The sequence below is a fragment of the Haliotis rubra genome, unplaced genomic scaffold (genome assembly GCF_003918875.1).
Source record: "Haliotis rubra isolate DU_JTF1 unplaced genomic scaffold, ASM391887v1 Scf101, whole genome shotgun sequence".
NCBI lineage: Eukaryota > Metazoa > Mollusca > Gastropoda > Lepetellida > Haliotidae > Haliotis > Haliotis rubra.
Window position 1 is genome coordinate 1423939 of NW_025764904.1, and position 20560 is coordinate 1444498.

Genomic DNA, 20560 nt, shown 5'->3' on the forward strand with positions numbered 1-20560 from the left:
TTTCAGGATTCTCCAAAATAGGTACCTGGATTTGTGGAAGTTCATCAGTTGTAGACGTTGTTTCAGGAGGCGTTGGGTTAGGCTGGTTTATTATGTGGGTAGGGGGAGGGATGGTAACACTTTTGGTGTGTAAAGGCTGCGCTGCTTCTGGTTCCTGTAATTATAGCAAATTATATAAGTATGATATATCGGTATTGCTCAATTGTTATAATTAAACAACCTTACATTTATTTATAACACATACATACCCCATACTTTTCTTGAAACATTGGGGTAGCCAAGTAGTTGTGAGCTCCTCCACCTTCTGCACAGAATTCAAAATAGATTTCGGCCCCAGTCACTGGTCATTTTCTTTCTGAGGACAAAACATGCTAAATATATTGGTTAGGCCGGGGTTTTATTAATTGGTTTACAGATTTTTTCCAAAATACCTAGGGTCGGTGATCGAAATAAAAATAAAAATAAAATTGAAAGTCTTCAATTTTTTTAAGTGTGTGTCTCAACATTTGAGTCGGTAGGATTAAAAAAAATAATCCAAAATTTGGTATTGTAAGAGAAGAGTAATTATTGTGAATCATAAGAGTGAATGACTGAGTTTTCTAAACTCTGTAATAATATCAAAGAGATATTGACATTACCTGTAGAAGAGACTAAACTCAGTTGCGCATTGCATCCACAAGAAAAATCAAAGTTAAATACTACAGCCGCGATATATGCAAACATGCACAAGTCAATAACACATTATTGCTGATAACAAAATTTAAAGATTACAATTAAAAAAAATAGAAAATAGTAAAACTTTGTGATCGGACATTATGACTTAAACACTTGCACAATTCTATTATGATTAAATTAAGTATATCTGGGTTTAATAATTGTTAAAGTCAATCAATATATCAAATACATGCTACAAAGAGACCCTTGAAATCCTTGTGAGTTTCTGCACCTGACACAGTTTTCTCCTTTAATGAAGGCCGCTCAGAATCTGTTGTCACACTTCCATACAATTCAGCAAACGGTTTCCATTCATCTGCAAAAAAAAGACGCTCTAACATGGGAGCCAAGGTGCTCGGTTTGCACATGGAGCTGCTGGTAGCCGGCGTTGGGGGGAAAGGAACGCTGCTGGAGCGTATCGGGGTAGCCAGTGGGCTGGACAGTTGGCTGCAGATCTAGGTTATGACCAAGAGAGTGAACACGTGAATGAGCGGGATATGGAGCGCGTGGGGAGGGAGGTGAAACATCAGGGAGTAACACACCCGGCTGAATAAGTATACTGTTGGCAGCATTAGTAAACGACCTACCTGTCTCTGTATCATCCCGGCTGGTCCCTGGAGCTGGCGCTGTGCTGACTGTCAGCGGCACCCTGGGGTGTTGTCACCTCGCAAAATCCCGCGAAGCGCTCAAGCGAAGCAGCTTTTGCTCTCCCGACACAAGACGGTGATTCAGAGCTGATTTGCGCTTTGGAGGCATATTAAGTAGATGAGGGTCGAACTTCTGTAGAGCGGTGCAAATAAACGGACTTTTTATGCAGCAGGTAGCGTGAGCATGTGAAGTGCTATTAAAAAGTGTGACGTAATGCCGGCGGATATTACGTGTCTCTAAGCTTAGCTGCACGTGAGGCAAGTTGGTGACGTAAGCGGAAGTGAATCCAAGCGCGGGAATAAGATGGTGGACGAAATCAAAACAATGGAGAGGTTAGAAATTGGAACGAAATGGTAGAAATTGCAAATGGTAACGCAGCCCATAACACCATTTAGCTAAATATTGCTAAATGTCAATATTCTAGAAATTGTGTACAATTATTGGACAATGTAATACACGGTCCTCAATACTGATGCGTTATTCATACAATGATCCTATATTCATCCATGGTTTTATTTCTATCTGATGTCTCGCCATGCGGTATGAGAACTGCAGTTTTTCCGCCCGTACGATGCGCTAAGATCTGTTATAATACAAAACTAATTCACTTTCTAATACCATTGTTGAATGACTAACGAAAACTGAAAAAACTGGGTTTGAAGTTGTCACTGCTTGGTGTATTTTGGCGGAACAAGTCTTATCTGTGTAATATCTGATTCAATCCTTAGGCTTTAAAATCCTAATTTCGCATTACAAATCAACACAAGTCGTGACCAAACTAACAGAGTAAGGGGTTATTTTATACACCTTCCATAAATTGATATAAGAATAAATAAATATAACACGATTTAGTTTCATTTATTCATGTGAAATGGATTGGGCGCTGGGCAGTACATTTTCAATGGATGATAATATGTGGATTCCCATACATGAAATATGACACCAATAAGTGCACGTTGTGTCACTCTCATGATCACACCCTATCCACTCCTTGAGGCGTGGGTCGGATGTGCCATACTGTACATGACACAACGGGCACTTATAAGTGTCACTTTTCTCATCTTTCTTTTTGAGAACCGACTTTCTACAGCGCCTTGTACTGTTTTTATTGCCTTCCTTCGACGATGATGTTTCAGGATTCTCCAAAATAGGTACCTGGATTTGTGGAAGTTCATCAGTTGTAGACGTTGTTTCAGGAGGCGTTGGGTTAGGCTGGTTTATTATGTGGGTAGGGGGAGGGATGGTAACACTTTTGGTGTGTAAAGGCTGCGCTGCTTCTGGTTCCTGTAATTATAGCAAATTATATAAGTATGATATATCGGTATTGCTCAATTGTTATAATTAAACAACCTTACATTTATTTATAACACATACATACCCCATACTTTTCTTGAAACATTGGGGTAGCCAAGTAGTTGTGAGCTCCTCCACCTTCTGCACAGAATTCAAAATAGATTTCGGCCCCAGTCACTGGTCATTTTCTTTCTGAGGACAAAACATGCTAAATATATTGGTTAGGCCGGGGTTTTTTATTAATTGGTTTACAGATTTTTTTCCAAAATACCTAGGGTCGGTGATCGAAATAAAAATAAAATTGAAAGTCTTCAATTTTTTTTTAAGTGTGTGTCTCAACATTTGAGTCGGTAGGATTAAAAAAATAATCCAAAATTTGGTATTGTAAGAGAAGAGTAATTATTGTGAATCATAAGAGTGAATGACTGAGTTTTCTAAACTCTGTAATAATATCAAAGAGATATTGACATTACCTGTAGAAGAGACTAAACTCAGTTGTGCATTGCATCCACAAGAAAAATCAAAGTTAAATACTACAGCCGCGATATATGCAAACATGCACAAGTCAATAACACATTATTGCTGATAACAAAATTTAAAGATTACAATTAAAAAATAGAAAATAGTAAAACTTTGTGATCGGACATTATGACTTAAACACTTGCACAATTCTATTATGATTAAATTAAGTATATCTGGGTTTAATAATTGTTAAAGTCAATCAATATATCAAATACATGCTACAAAGAGACCCTTGAAATCCTTGTGAGTTTCTGCACCTGACACAGTTTTCTCCTTTAATGAAGGCTGCTCAGAATCTGTTGTCACACTTCCATACAATTCAGCAAACGGTTTCCATTCATCTGCAAAAAGACGCTCTAACATGGGAGCCAAGGTGCTCGGTTTGCACATGGAGCTGCTGGTAGCCGGCGTTGGGGAAAGGAACGCTGCTGGAGCGTATCGGGGTAGCCAGTGGGCTGGACAGTTGGCTGCAGATCTAGGTTATGACCAAGAGAGTGAATGAGCGGGATATGGAGCGCGTGGGGAGGAGGTGAAACATCAGGAGAGTAACACACCCGGCTGAATAAGTATACTGTTGGCAGCATTAGTAAACGACCTACCTGTCTCTGTATCATCCCGGCTGGTCCCTGGAGCTGGCGCTGTGCTGACTGTCAGCGGCACCCTGGGGGTGTTGTCACCTCGCAAATCCCGCGAAGCCAAGCCGAGCAGCTTTTGCTCTCCCCGACACAAGACGGTGATTCAGAGCTGATTTGCGCTTTGGAGGCATATTAAGTAGATGAGGGTCGAACTTCTGTAGAGCGGTGCAAATAAACGGACTTTTTATGCAGCAGGTAGCGTGAGCATGTGAAGTGCTATTAAAAAGTGTGACGTAATGCCGGCGGATATTACGTGTCTCTAAGCTTAGCTGCACGTGAGGCAAGTTGGTGACGTAAGCGGAAGTGAATCCAAGCGCGGGAATAAGATGGTGGACGAAATCAAAACAATGGAGAGGTTAGAAATTGGAACGAAATGGTAACGCAGCCCATAACACCATTTAGCTAAATATTGCTAAATGTCAATATTCTAGAAATTGTGTACAATTATTGGACAATGTAATACACGGTCCTCAATACTGATGCGTTATTCATACAATGATCCTATATTCATCCATGGTTTTATTTCTATCTGATGTCTCGCCATGCGGTATGAGAACTGCAGTTTTTCCGCCCGTACGATGCGCTAAGATCTGTTATAATACAAAACTAATTCACTTTCTAATACCATTGTTGAATGACTAACGAAAAACTAAAAAAACGGGGTTTGAAGTTGTCACTGCTTGGTGTATTTTGGCGGAACAAGTCTTATCTGTGTAATATCTGATTCAATCCTTAGGCTTTAAAAATCCTAATTTCGCATTACAAATCAACACAAGTCGTGACCAAACTAACAGAGTAAGGGGTTATTTTATACACCTTCCATAAATTGATATAAGAATAAATAAATATAACACGATTTAGTTTCATTTATTCATGTGAAATGGATTGGGCGCTGGGCAGTACATTTTCAATGGATGATAATATGTGGATTCCCATACATGAAATATGACACCAATAAGTGCACGTTGTGTCACTCTCATGATCACACCCTATCCACTCCTTGAGGCGTGGGTCGGATGTGCCATACTGTACATGACACAACGGGCACTTATAAGTGTCACTTTTCTCATCTTTCTTTTTGAGAACCGACTTTCTACAGCGCCTTGTACTGTTTTTATTGCCTTCCTTCGACGATGATGTTTCAGGATTCTCCAAAATAGGTACCTGGATTTGTGGAAGTTCATCAGTTGTAGACGTTGTTTCAGGAGGCGTTGGGTTAGGCTGGTTTATTATGTGGGTAGGGGGAGGGATGGTAACACTTTTGGTGTGTAAAGGCTGCGCTGCTTCTGGTTCCTGTAATTATAGCAAATTATATAAGTATGATATATCGGTATTGCTCAATTGTTATAATTAAACAACCTTACATTTATTTATAACACATACATACCCCATACTTTTCTTGAAACATTGGGGTAGCCAAGTAGTTGTGAGCTCCTCCACCTTCTGCACAGAATTCAAAATAGATTTCGGCCCCAGTCACTGGTCATTTTCTTTCTGAGGACAAAACATGCTAAATATATTGGTTAGGCCGGGGTTTTTATTAATTGGTTTACAGATTTTTTCCAAAATACCTAGGGTCGGTGATCGAAATAAAAATAAAATTGAAAGTCTTCAATTTTTTTAAGTGTGTGTCTCAACATTTGAGTCGGTAGGATTAAAAAAAATAATCCAAAATTTGGTATTGTAAGAGAAGAGTAATTATTGTGAATCATAAGAGTGAATGTCTTGAGTTTTCTAAACTCTGTAATAATATCAAAGAGATATTGACATTACCTGTAGAATGCCGTTTACCTCACTATTACAATCAACCTGACATCATTTAATAGTCCTTGCTTGGTGACAGTGAAACTATGGTATGGACTATCTGGACATGTCTCTTTTCCATCTTTGAAGCATCGAATATATAGGATTTGTCATGTTTCCAGTGTAACATCTCTGCAAATATCAGCGTTTCTCCATTATGAGATGAGAGGTAACTGAGATTGCACTGGAAACATGAAATATCCTCTATATTTAGTCAAATGAAAGTATACTCTGCAAAAAAAGAAACGCACAGGTGAAAACTCAGGAATGTAAACGCTTTATTTTGTTTCCAAATAAAACTTTAACTAATGATCGCACGAACGTAAAATTTCACATGGATGTTGTCAAGAGTCAGCTTTACAACATGCAGCTATCATTTGTCTCTGAAACCATTGCACCGGGCGTACAGATGGCGTGGAGGTCAGTACCTGTTGTGACCATCTCGAGCTTGCAACACAGCTTGGCACCTCCTGTCCATGGACATGATCAGTCTTTGAATCCGTGCTTGGGGGATCCTCCTCCATTCCTCCTGCAAGGCTTGAGACAGTTGTTGCAACGTTTGGGGTTGAGGCTGACTGACGTCGAACGCGTTTCCCAAGCTGGTCCCACAAATGCTCTATTGGGTTCAAATCGGGGATTTTGAAGGCCAGGGAAGAACTGTGATGTTCTGATTCGTCAGGTAGTCCATCGTGATGCGAGCCACGTGCGGTCTGGCGTTGTCCTGTTGGAAAACGTGACGTTGAGGGTTGATGACAGGTAAAAGATGACGTTGCAGAATTTCATCCCTGTAACGAATTGCAGTCAGGTTACCACGGACGTGCACCAAGTCACTTCTCCGTTGTAAGAAATGGCCCCCATACCATCACACTTCCCCTCCAAATCTGTCCGCTTCAACTACACAATTACGGGCGTAACGTTCGTTTCTCCGTCTATAGACCCTCGTCCCCTACCATCGTGTCTTTGAAGTTGAAACGAGATTCGTCGCTGAACCAAATTCGCTGCCAATGTCTCCAATTCCATCTCTGGACGTTCCTGCACCATCGAACACGTGCCAGGCGATGATGAGGTCGTAGTGTCCATCCCACGCGAGGTCGCCGAGGGCGTATCCCGTGCTGTCTGAAGCGATTTCTGATGGTCTGGTGAGGCGGCGAAGACCTGGGACGTTCTCTGCTGTTTGTGTTGCTGGGACGGCCGGTTACGTAAATGGAACACCGGATGTAGCGGTCCTGTGCAGCATTGGTTACCCGTGGTCTACCACTCCGAGGTCGGTCGCTGGTCGAGCCCAGTTGATTGTAGCCCTCCATAAACGGGAAATTGTTGTGTGATGCACGCTGAAGTGTCTTGCAACTGATGACTGAGATTCGCCAGCCTCAAGACGTCCGATGGCGATGTTCCGTCAGCTTCGCTAAGTCGTGGCATGTTGAATTCGTCAGTAAACTGGCTTTGAAAGTGAATTGAACACGCGTTAAACTGCCTTCCTCATATACCCTACACACTGGTGCATAGGTGAAGCAACTTTCCGCGTGCATATCGTTCGAAGTGTCATTTACACGTGAAAATTTCATGATATTTTCAAAAACCATCATCAAACAACAATATTTCATGAAATGGTGTGTTTGAGCGATACTTAATGGATATGAACAAGTATACATTATGTTTGGTTAAAGTAACCGGGTTTTGTTTGCATAGAAATAAAATAAAGTTAATTTTAAATTTCATTATCACCTGTGCGTTTCTTTTTTTGCAGAGTATACAAACAGGGGACATATTCACTACTGGTAGACTTTTAATACTGCGCAGTTGTCTTTGTTTACAAAATGCAGAAATCATTCTACTTCTTCTTTAGCCCAACTTTTAGCGCATTTCGTACTGCAGGCTTCTTTCCAGCCTGCAGACATGGATCGCATAATGGCCGCTCAATGGAATACTGTGTTTGCAGTTGCTGGACAACAGCTGAATTGGAGATGGCATCATCGTCGCCACAGTAGTAACACACTGGGTTAAACCTGTGTGTTACATCTGAAAGTAAAAATATTTGTTTTTCAAGTATATAATTTTATGTAAACAATGAAATATATAATGTCCATTTACTTGAGCAATAACAAAATTTGAACATATTAAACAAAATAATGAAATAGTTGGAGTGTTTTCAATGAGTCAAGTATTTTCTTACTCTATATGAAATATCCATACTCAACAGAAATGTTTAAAGACCACCTCAATATCTACCAAGTATCATATGGGTCATTTTACACATGAACTATTCAATACTTCAGCATGAAAACGTAGGTGGTTCTTAACCCTTTTTGCTGATCATGTTCACCTGCGTAGTAAGTTATCTCAATGGGACTCTGGCAACTGAGGGCCTCCCTCACTCTCAACAATGAGTGCAGTTGGTGCTCTTCTGGAAACAACTGGCTTCCACAAGTGTAGGACAGCTCCTCTTCCACTCGGTCCAGTGCAGTCTGCTGCTGCTTGGTCATCTTCTGTTTGCAGTACACCACCCTCCTTTTCCCACATTTGCCGCAGATAATGTAGTCTCTTACCTTTGCTGTGAATATAAAAGTTTGGGGTAAATGTTCACTCAATGTCAGAGATGCATTCCTATCCAAATATTTTTAAAATGTTGTAAACAAAACCATTTATTCAGGTAGGAAATTCTTCAACAATACAATGATACTTTTTATTTTAACTGATGACAAAATACATGTTTTAATAATGTTGAAACAAGATCACTCATTGAAAGCAGTGCATGCAGTTTTTTGGTCCAACTATCCGTGACTAATACTTGTGTAGGATCTCTTGTAGTACATTGAGACTAAACTCAGTTGCGCATTGCATCCACAAGAAAAATCAAAGTTAAATACTACAGCCGCGATATATGCAAACATGCACAAGTCAATAACACATTATTGCTGATAACAAAATTTAAAGATTACAATTAAAAAAAATAGAAAATAGTAAAACTTTGTGATCGGACATTATGACTTAAACACTTGCACAATTCTATTATGATTAAATTAAGTATATCTGGGTTTAATAATTGTTAAAGTCAATCAATATATCAAATACATGCTACAAAGAGACCCTTGAAATCCTTGTGAGTTTCTGCACCTGACACAGTTTTCTCCTTTAATGAAGGCTGCTCAGAATCTGTTGTCACACTTCCATACAATTCAGCAAACGGTTTCCATTCATCTGCAAAAAAAAGACGCTCTAACATGGGAGCCAAGGTGCTCGGTTTGCACATGGAGCTGCTGGTAGCCGGCGTTGGGGGGAAAGGAACGCTGCTGGAGCGTATCGGGGTAGCCAGTGGGCTGGACAGTTGGCTGCAGATCTAGGTTATGACCAAGAGAGTGAACACGTGAATGAGCGGGATATGGAGCGCGTGGGGAGGGAGGTGAAACATCAGGGAGTAACACACCCGGCTGAATAAGTATACTGTTGGCAGCATTAGTAAACGACCTACCTGTCTCTGTATCATCCCGGCTGGTCCCTGGAGCTGGCGCTGTGCTGACTGTCAGCGGCACCCTGGGGGTGTTGTCACCTCGCAAATCCCGCGAAGCGCTCAAGCGAGCAGCTTTTGCTCTCCCCGACACAAGACGGTGATTCAGAGCTGATTTGCGCTTTGGAGGCATATTAAGTAGATGAGGGTCGAACTTCTGTAGAGCGGTGCAAATAAACGGACTTTTTATGCAGCAGGTAGCGTGAGCATGTGAAGTGCTATTAAAAAGTGTGACGTAATGCCGGCGGATATTACGTGTCTCTAAGCTTAGCTGCACGTGAGGCAAGTTGGTGACGTAAGCGGAAGTGAATCCAAGCGCGGGAATAAGATGGTGGACGAAATCAAAACAATGGAGAGGTTAGAAATTGGAACGAAATGGTAACGCAGCCCATAACACCATTTAGCTAAATATTGCTAAATGTCAATATTCTAGAAATTGTGTACAATTATTGGACAATGTAATACACGGTCCTCAATACTGATGCGTTATTCATACAATGATCCTATATTCATCCATGGTTTTATTTCTATCTGATGTCTCGCCATGCGGTATGAGAACTGCAGTTTTTCCGCCCGTACGATGCGCTAAGATCTGTTATAATACAAAACTAATTCACTTTCTAATACCATTGTTGAATGACTAACGAAAACTGAAAAAAACTGGGTTTGAAGTTGTCACTGCTTGGTGTATTTTGGCGGAACAAGTCTTATCTGTGTAATATCTGATTCAATCCTTAGGCTTTAAAAATCCTAATTTCGCATTACAAATCAACACAAGTCGTGACCAAACTAACAGAGTAAGGGGTTATTTTATACACCTTCCATAAATTGATATAAGAATAAATAAATATAACACGATTTAGTTTCATTTATTCATGTGAAATGGATTGGGCGCTGGGCAGTACATTTTCAATGGATGATAATATGTGGATTCCCATACATGAAATATGACACCAATAAGTGCACGTTGTGTCACTCTCATGATCACACCCTATCCACTCCTTGAGGCGTGGGTCGGATGTGCCATACTGTACATGACACAACGGGCACTTATAAGTGTCACTTTTCTCATCTTTCTTTTTGAGAACCGACTTTCTACAGCGCCTTGTACTGTTTTATTGCCTTCCTTCAACGATGATGTTTCAGGATTCTCCAAAATAGGTACCTGGATTTGTGGAAGTTCATCAGTTGTAGACGTTGTTTCAGGAGGCGTTGGGTTAGGCTGGTTTATTATGTGGGTAGGGGGAGGGATGGTAACACTTTTGGTGTGTAAAGGCTGCGCTGCTTCTGGTTCCTGTAATTATAGCAAATTATATAAGTATGATATATCGGTATTGCTCAATTGTTATAATTAAACAACCTTACATTTATTTATAACACATACATACCCCATACTTTTCTTGAAACATTGGGGTAGCCAAGTAGTTGTGAGCTCCTCCACCTTCTGCACAGAATTCAAAATAGATTTCGGCCCCAGTCACTGGTCATTTTTCTTTCTGAGGACAAAACATGCTAAATATATTGGTTAGGCCGGGTTTTTTATTAATTGGTTTACAGATTTTTTCCAAAATACCTAGGGTCGGTGATCGAAATAAAAATAAAATTGAAAGTCTTCAATTTTTTAAGTGTGTGTCTCAACATTTGAGTCGGTAGGATTAAAAAAAAAAAAATAATCCAAAATTTGGTATTGTAAGAGAAGAGTAATTATTGTGAATCATAAGAGTGAATGACTGAGTTTTCTAAACTCTGTAATAATATCAAAGAGATATTGACATTACCTGTAGAAGAGACTAAACTCAGTTGCGCATTGCATCCACAAGAAAAATCAAAGTTAAATACTACAGCCGCGATATATGCAAACATGCACAAGTCAATAACACATTATTGCTGATAACAAAATTTAAAGATTACAATTAAAAAAAATAGAAAATAGTAAAACTTTGTGATCGGACATTATGACTTAAACACTTGCACAATTCTATTATAATTAAATTAAGTATATCTGGGTTTAATAATTGTTAAAGTCAATCAATATATCAAATACATGCTACAAAGAGACCCTTGAAATCCTTGTGAGTTTCTGCACCTGACACAGTTTTCTCCTTTAATGAAGGCCGCTCAGAATCTGTTGTCACACTTCCATACAATTCAGCAAACGGTTTCCATTCATCTGCAAAAAAAAGACGCTCTAACATGGGAGCCAAGGTGCTCGGTTTGCACATGGAGCTGCTGGTAGCCGGCGTTGGGGGGAAAGGAACGCTGCTGGAGCGTATCGGGGTAGCCAGTGGGCTGGACAGTTGGCTGCAGATCTAGGTTATGACCAAGAGAGTGAATGAGCGGGATATGGAGCGCGTGGGGAGGGAGGTGAAACATCAGGGAGTAACACACCCGGCTGAATAAGTATACTGTTGGCAGCATTAGTAAACGACCTACCTGTCTCTGTATCATCCCGGCTGGTCCCTGGAGCTGGCGCTGTGCTGACTGTCAGCGGCACCCTGGGGGTGTTGTCACCTCGCAAATCCCGCGAAGCGCTCAAGCGAGCAGCTTTTGCTCTCCCCCGACACAAGACGGTGATTCAGAGCTGATTTGCGCTTTGGAGGCATATTAAGTAGATGAGGGTCGAACTTCTGTAGAGCGGTGCAAATAAACGGACTTTTTATGCAGCAGGTAGCGTGAGCATGTGAAGTGCTATTAAAAAAGTGTGACGTAATGCCGGTGGATATTACGTGTCTCTAAGCTTAGCTGCACGTGAGGCAAGTTGGTGACGTAAGCGGAAGTGAATCCAAGCGCGGGAATAAGATGGTGGACGAAATCAAAACAATGGAGAGGTTAGAAATTGGAACGAAATGGTAACGCAGCCCATAACACCATTTAGCTAAATATTGCTAAATGTCAATATTCTAGAAATTGTGTACAATTATTGGACAATGTAATACACGGTCCTCAATACTGATGCGTTATTCATACAATGATCCTATATTCATCCATGGTTTTATTTCTATCTGATGTCTCGCCATGCGGTATGAGAACTGCAGTTTTTCCGCCCGTACGATGCGCTAAGATCTGTTATAATACAAAACTAATTCACTTTCTAATACCATTGTTGAATGACTAACGAAAACTAAAAAAACGGGGTTTGAAGTTGTCACTGCTTGGTGTATTTTGGCGGAACAAGTCTTATCTGTGTAATATCTGATTCAATCCTTAGGCTTTAAAAATCCTAATTTCGCATTACAAATCAACACAAGTCGTGACCAAACTAACAGAGTAAGGGGTTATTTTATACACCTTCCATAAATTGATATAAGAATAAATAAATATAACACGATTTAGTTTCATTTATTCATGTGAAATGGATTGGGCGCTGGGCAGTACATTTTCAATGGATGATAATATGTGGATTCCCATACATGAAATATGACACCAATAAGTGCACGTTGTGTCACTCTCATGATCACACCCTATCCACTCCTTGAGGCGTGGGTCGGATGTGCCATACTGTACATGACACAACGGGCACTTATAAGTGTCACTTTTCTCATCTTTCTTTTTTGAGAACCGACTTTCTACAGCGCCTTGTACTGTTTTTATTGCCTTCCTTCGACGATGATGTTTCAGGATTCTCCAAAATAGGTACCTGGATTTGTGGAAGTTCATCAGTTGTAGACGTTGTTTCAGGAGGCGTTGGGTTAGGCTGGTTTATTATGTGGGTAGGGGGGAGGGATGGTAACACTTTTGGTGTGTAAAGGCTGCGCTGCTTCTGGTTCCTGTAATTATAGCAAATTATATAAGTATGATATATCGGTATTGCTCAATTGTTATAATTAAACAACCTTACATTTATTTATAACACATACATACCCCATACTTTTCTTGAAACATTGGGGTAGCCAAGTAGTTGTGAGCTCCTCCACCTTCTGCACAGAATTCAAAATAGATTTCGGCCCCAGTCACTGGTCATTTTCTTTCTGAGGACAAAACATGCTAAATATATTGGTTAGGCCGGGGTTTTTTATTAATTGGTTTACAGATTTTTTTCCAAAATACCTAGGGTCGGTGATCGAAATAAAAATAAAATTGAAAGTCTTCAATTTTTTTAAGTGTGTGTCTCAACATTTGAGTCGGTAGGATTAAAAAAAATAATCCAAAATTTGGTATTGTAAGAGAAGAGTAATTATTGTGAATCATAAGAGTGAATGACTGAGTTTTCTAAACTCTGTAATAATATCAAAGAGATATTGACATTACCTGTAGAAGAGACTAAACTCAGTTGCGCATTGCATCCACAAGAAAAATCAAAGTTAAATACTACAGCCGCGATATATGCAAACATGCACAAGTCAATAACACATTATTGCTGATAACAAAATTTAAAGATTACAATTAAAAAAAATAGAAAATAGTAAAACTTTGTGATCGGACATTATGACTTAAACACTTGCACAATTCTATTATAATTAAATTAAGTATATCTGGGTTTAATAATTGTTAAAGTCAATCAATATATCAAATACATGCTACAAAGAGACCCTTGAAATCCTTGTGAGTTTCTGCACCTGACACAGTTTTCTCCTTTAATGAAGGCCGCTCAGAATCTGTTGTCACACTTCCATACAATTCAGCAAACGGTTTCCATTCATCTGCAAAAAAAAGACGCTCTAACATGGGAGCCAAGGTGCTCGGTTTGCACATGGAGCTGCTGGTAGCCGGCGTTGGGGGGAAAGGAACGCTGCTGGAGCGTATCGGGGTAGCCAGTGGGCTGGACAGTTGGCTGCAGATCTAGGTTATGACCAAGAGAGTGAATGAGCGGGATATGGAGCGCGTGGGGAGGGAGGTGAAACATCAGGAGTAACACACCCGGCTGAATAAGTATACTGTTGGCAGCATTAGTAAACGACCTACCTGTCTCTGTATCATCCCGGCTGGTCCCTGGAGCTGGCGCTGTGCTGACTGTCAGCGGCACCCTGGGGTGTTGTCACCTCGCAAATCCCGCGAAGCGCTCTCAAGCGAGCAGCTTTGCCTCCCCGACACAAGACGGTGATTCAGAGCTGATTTGCGCTTTGGAGGCATATTAAGTAGATGAGGGTCGAACTTCTGTAGAGCGGTGCAAATAAACGGACTTTTATGCAGCAGGTAGCGTGAGCATGTGAAGTGCTATTAAAAGTGTGACGTAATGCCGGTGGATATTACGTGTCTCTAAGCTTAGCTGCACGTGAGGCAAGTTGGTGACGTAAGCGGAAGTGAATCCAAGCGCGGGAATAAGATGGTGGACGAAATCAAAACAATGGAGAGGTTAGAAATTGGAACGAAATGGTAACGCAGCCCATAACACCATTTAGCTAAATATTGCTAAATGTCAATATTCTAGAAATTGTGTACAATTATTGGACAATGTAATACACGGTCCTCAATACTGATGCGTTATTCATACAATGATCCTATATTCATCCATGGTTTTATTTCTATCTGATGTCTCGCCATGCGGTATGAGAACTGCAGTTTTTCCGCCCGTACGATGCGCTAAGATCTGTTATAATACAAAACTAATTCACTTTCTAATACCATTGTTGAATGACTAACGAAAACTAAAAAACGGGGTTTGAAGTTGTCACTGCTTGGTGTATTTTGGCGGAACAAGTCTTATCTGTGTAATATCTGATTCAATCCTTAGGCTTTAAAAATCCTAATTTCGCATTACAAATCAACACAAGTCGTGACCAAACTAACAGAGTAAGGGGTTATTTTATACACCTTCCATAAATTGATATAAGAATAAATAAATATAACACGATTTAGTTTCATTTATTCATGTGAAATGGATTGGGCGCTGGGCAGTACATTTTCAATGGATGATAATATGTGGATTCCCATACATGAAATATGACACCAATAAGTGCACGTTGTGTCACTCTCATGATCACACCCTATCCACTCCTTGAGGCGTGGGTCGGATGTGCCATACTGTACATGACACAACGGGCACTTATAAGTGTCACTTTTCTCATCTTTCTTTTTGAGAACCGACTTTCTACAGCGCCTTGTACTGTTTTTATTGCCTTCCTTCGACGATGATGTTTCAGGATTCTCCAAAATAGGTACCTGGATTTGTGGAAGTTCATCAGTTGTAGACGTTGTTTCAGGAGGCGTTGGGTTAGGCTGGTTTATTATGTGGGTAGGGGGAGGGATGGTAACACTTTTGGTGTGTAAAGGCTGCGCTGCTTCTGGTTCCTGTAATTATAGCAAATTATATAAGTATGATATATCGGTATTGCTCAATTGTTATAATTAAACAACCTTACATTTATTTATAACACATACATACCCCATACTTTTCTTGAAACATTGGGGTAGCCAAGTAGTTGTGAGCTCCTCCACCTTCTGCACAGAATTCAAAATAGATTTCGGCCCCAGTCACTGGTCATTTTCTTTCTGAGGACAAAACATGCTAAATATATTGGTTAGGCCGGGGTTTTTTATTAATTGGTTTACAGATTTTTTTTCCAAAATACCTAGGGTCGGTGATCGAAATAAAAATAAAATTGAAAGTCTTCAATTTTTTTAAGTGTGTGTCTCAACATTTGAGTCGGTAGGATTAAAAAAAAATAATCCAAAATTTGGTATTGTAAGAGAAGAGTAATTATTGTGAATCATAAGAGTGAATGTCTTGAGTTTTCTAAACTCTGTAATAATATCAAAGAGATATTGACATTACCTGTAGAATGCCGTTTACCTCACTATTACAATCAACCTGACATCATTTAATAGTCCTTGCTTGGTGACAGTGAAACTATGGTATGGACTATCTGGACATGTCTCTTTTCCATCTTTGAAGCATCGAATATATAGGATTTGTCATGTTTCCAGTGTAACATCTCTGCAAATATCAGCGTTTCTCCATTATGAGATGAGAGGTAACTGAGATTGCACTGGAAACATGAAATATCCTCTATATTTAGTCAAATGAAAGTACAAACAAGGGACATATTCACTACTGGTAGACTTTTAATACTGCGCAGTTGTCTTTGTTTACAAAATGCAGAAATCATTCTACTTCTTCTTTAGCCCAACTTTTAGCGCATTTCGTACTGCAGGCTTCTTTCCAGCCTGCAGACATGGATCGCATAATGGCCGCGCAATGGAATACTGTGTTTGCAGTTGCTGGACAACAGCTGAATTGGAGATGGCATCATCGTCGCCACAGTAGTAACACACTGGGTTAAACCTGTGTGTTACATCTGAAAGTAAAAATATTTGTTTTTCAAGTATATAATTTTATGTAAACAATGAAATATATAATGTCCATTTACTTGAGCAATAACAAAATTTGAACATATTAAACAAAATAATGAAATAGTTGGAGTGTTTTCAATGAGTCAAGTATTTTCTTACTCTATATGAAATATCCATACTCAACAGAAATGTTTAAAGACCACCTCAATATCTACCAAGTATCATATGGGTCATTTTACACATGAACTATTCAATACTTCAGCATGAAAACGTAGGTGGTTCTTAACCCTTTTTGCTGATCATGTTCACCTGCGTAGTAAGTTATCTCAATGGGACTCTGGCAACTGAGGGCCTCCCTCACTCTCAACAATGAGTGCAGTTGGTGCTCTTCTGGAAACAACTGGCTTCCACAAGTGTAGGACAGCTCCTCTTCCACTCGGTCCAGTGCAGTCTGCTGCTGCTTGGTCATCTTCTGTTTGCAGTACACCACCCTCCTTTTCCCACATTTGCCGCAGATAATGTAGTCTCTTACCTTTGCTGTGAATATAAAAGTTTGGGGTAAATGTTCACTCAATGTCAGAGATGCATTCCTATCCAAATATTTTTAAAATGTTGTAAACAAAACCATTTATTCAGGTAGGAAATTCTTCAACAATACAATGATACTTTTTATTTTAACTGATGACAAAATACATGTTTTAATAATGTTGAAACAAGATCACTCATTGAAAGCAGTGCATGCAGTTTTTTGGTCCAACTATCCGTGACTAATACTTGTGTAGGATCTCTTGTAGTACATTGAGACTAAACTCAGTTGCGCATTGCATCCACAAGAAAAATCAAAGTTAAATACTACAGCCGCGATATATGCAAACATGCACAAGTCAATAACACATTATTGCTGATAACAAAATTTAAAGATTACAATTTAAAAAAATAAGAAATAGTAAAACTTTGTGATCGGACATTATGACTTAAACACTTGCACAATTCTATTATGATTAAATTAAGTATATCTGGGTTTAATAATTGTTAAAGTCAATCAATATATCAAATACATGCTACAAAGAGACCCTTGAAATCCTTGTGAGTTTCTGCACCTGACACAGTTTTCTCCTTTAATGAAGGCCGCTCAGAATCTGTTGTCACACTTCCATACAATTCAGCAAACGGTTTCCATTCATCTGCAAAAAAACGACACATCAGAACTATTTTCTATCAAAAAGTAAATAAACCTAACCCATATCGCTATATAAAAATGTCTTCAAAATTACAACTAAAAATTACAAGACTTAATACATTTGTGTGCTTCTGATATCTGCAAATCAAAACTATTATTAAAATGTAACAGAAATGTTGAAAAACACAAATACCTTTGTCTTGATTGAGGGTGGGGTCAGGGTGGAAGTGCAGTGCCTCTTCTGTCCTTGGTGGATTGATTGTGCAATACCAACAAGACATGCATTTCTTTATCTGCAAGCAGAGCAATTTCACACAATGAAGTTCAGACTGAAGTATCCTTTAAATAAAGTATTTTAAATTCAAAATTTATCTTGTGAATATGGTATCCGTTTGGATATAGCCAAACACTCAACACATTAAAGCATCTGCTCAAGGATTGTGAAAAATCTTCGACTATTTTTTTAAATATCCAAAACCTTAAAATAATACCGCTACATTGAAATCAAGTGTATTAGATGTCTACATGAACACCTCAGAATCACTTTGAAGTGGTATGAATAAATATCAGGGTTAGAAAGGCTGGGCAAAACTGTTGCAATTATGTAAAGCAGTAATTAATATGACTTTAATAGGTTCTTTCATGATCCTGGGAATGACTTTGCATACCTGAAATGAGTATTGTCGCTCTTGACAATGAATTTCAATGAATTTCTTCAGCTTTGGGTATCGTGAAACATCCCCCTTTTTGAGAACTTTGTCAAACATACTATCTCCTTCATCAAGGAATATATCCAAACACTCTGTGACATTCTTCACGTCAACATCTGAAGCAGCATCGTGGACTTGGACGAGTTCTCCATGTAGCTTCAGCTGAGCAAATCGCTGTTTCAACTTGGCCAATACTGGTTCCACGGATCCAATCAGAGAATCCTTTAGCAGTGGCTGTTTCTCTGCAATCTGGCGAAGCTGAAAAATACAATAATATTGTCTTTTCAAAGTAGTTTTGAAATAGGTCACATATATCATGTTCTTGTTTCATTTTAAAATTTACATAATAGCATATCTTCACAAAAAACTGAAACATCTATTCTGTCTTCAATGGAGGAATATATGAATTTTCCAAATAGTCTCTGTAAAAATCTGTATTCAATCATCTTGGATCCAAATACGATCCAAGTCCACGATGCTGGATCCAAATACAGATTATTGAAAATCAAATGAAGTGTATGGAGCATTCCATTATTTTATTTTAAATAATATTCTAGTATTTGTGCCAAAATGATAAAATACAGGGAACGTTAAAAAATTGCATGGAGAGCCATCTTGATCTTTTAAGCGAGCCGATATATACTTCAAATAAAACTTTGAAAAATATATTAATTATTATTTCAAAGTACCTGCTTCAAAGTTGATGTAGACTTAACCTTGTATTCTGCAGTTTCATCCATATATTGTCTGGCAAAAGATGAATTCTGCAGGGCCAAATTCAGCAAACTCATGCATCGCTCTGCAGGATTACAATAGCTGTGTGATGGTGCAGTTCTGGCACTGACAAGTAAGTCCAAATCCAGTTGTACAAACAGGGCTATGAGAGACATCTGAACACTCCAGTAGGTTGAGCGATGATCTGGCCCCCCATCTGTGAATACAAAGAGAACAGGTTTGTCCAAAGACAAGCCATTCTGACTGGCAAGATCCTGACGTAAAATCGTACTAGTTTCCGTTGTGTGGCGAATTGCTGTTGATGGTTCAAATACTTTGTTCTTGACAGTCACGTGAAGTTGTCCATCATAGAAACTGTCTTTGCTGTCTTCAGGTATGTTGATCTTAAACATCACTGATGGCACAGCACCATGCACATGAAAATCATGATCAAGTGCCTTTAGCTGGTTTCCTTCTGCCAAGAGGGACTTTGAAGCTGCACGAACTCCAGTTGATATTGGGGCATTTGGCTCTCCTATTGGAACAATGGACTTGTCATCCAAACAGATCATACACGCAATATCACACATCTGCACCGCCATTTCTTTCATCATGGAAAACTGATTAAAGCAGTACGCTCAATCTGGATGTTTTGATCTCAGCAATCTCTGCTGGATTGCATACTTGACTTTGAACCTTCCTGTGTAACAATTGCATCTTTCGAATATGCATTGGGTGGCCAAAAATTGAATCGAAGCCATGAAACAGATGGGAGTGCACTGCCAGCTGGCAAATCCTTGGCCACAATGTCAATCAAATGATGTAGGGACATCGCTATTGGCATGTATGTTTGATCGCCATGTCTTCTCTCCTGAACAACCGACACACTGTCCAGATACTTCTGGAGAGCTTCCCAAAATGGATCCAATTTTTCATCCTTTGGGCGTCCGTTGCTTTTCCTTAAATCATAGAAGAGGGTTGCATCATCGGCATCTAGTAAGAATTTGGCAACACGCCTGTCGACATCAGCTTGGGCCTTGGTTTCGGCTGCTGAGGAGTCCTGGGTGAGGAAATGGAACACGTCTCTCAGGATCGCAGGCTTAATGACATTCACTTTGGCATACCTCTGAATGAATGATTTCATGATGGCACGTGTCGAATAAGTGAAGAGATCTTCTCTGATGGTTGCAATTGCGCCCAACTCTTTGTTTGCACGATCTTCACTGTTTTCAGCAATTTTCCACAGAAAATTGAAGTTGCCAAAATAGTTTCCATGATGGTGCTGGTACAAACGAACTGGGAAAATGAATGCCATCTTCTGAAGCCACGCTCGCCGATCATATCTATCTGTGGGTTCAAAGTCAGAGAAATAAAGGTTCATACAACTCCATGCCTTCAAGCCGGTTTTCAACTTAAAGATACTCTTCTTTCATTTCAGCAGTTGCCTCAATGACACCCATTGTCCAACTATCAGTTAGTGAACGAATTAGGGGGTCAGATGCATGACGAAAGGCAGTACGCTGTTGTTGTTGTAGATGAGCAAGATACTTTTTTAAGCCATCAGTGAAAATTGAACACATGTTTCTGAAGTTTCTGAAGCGGTCGT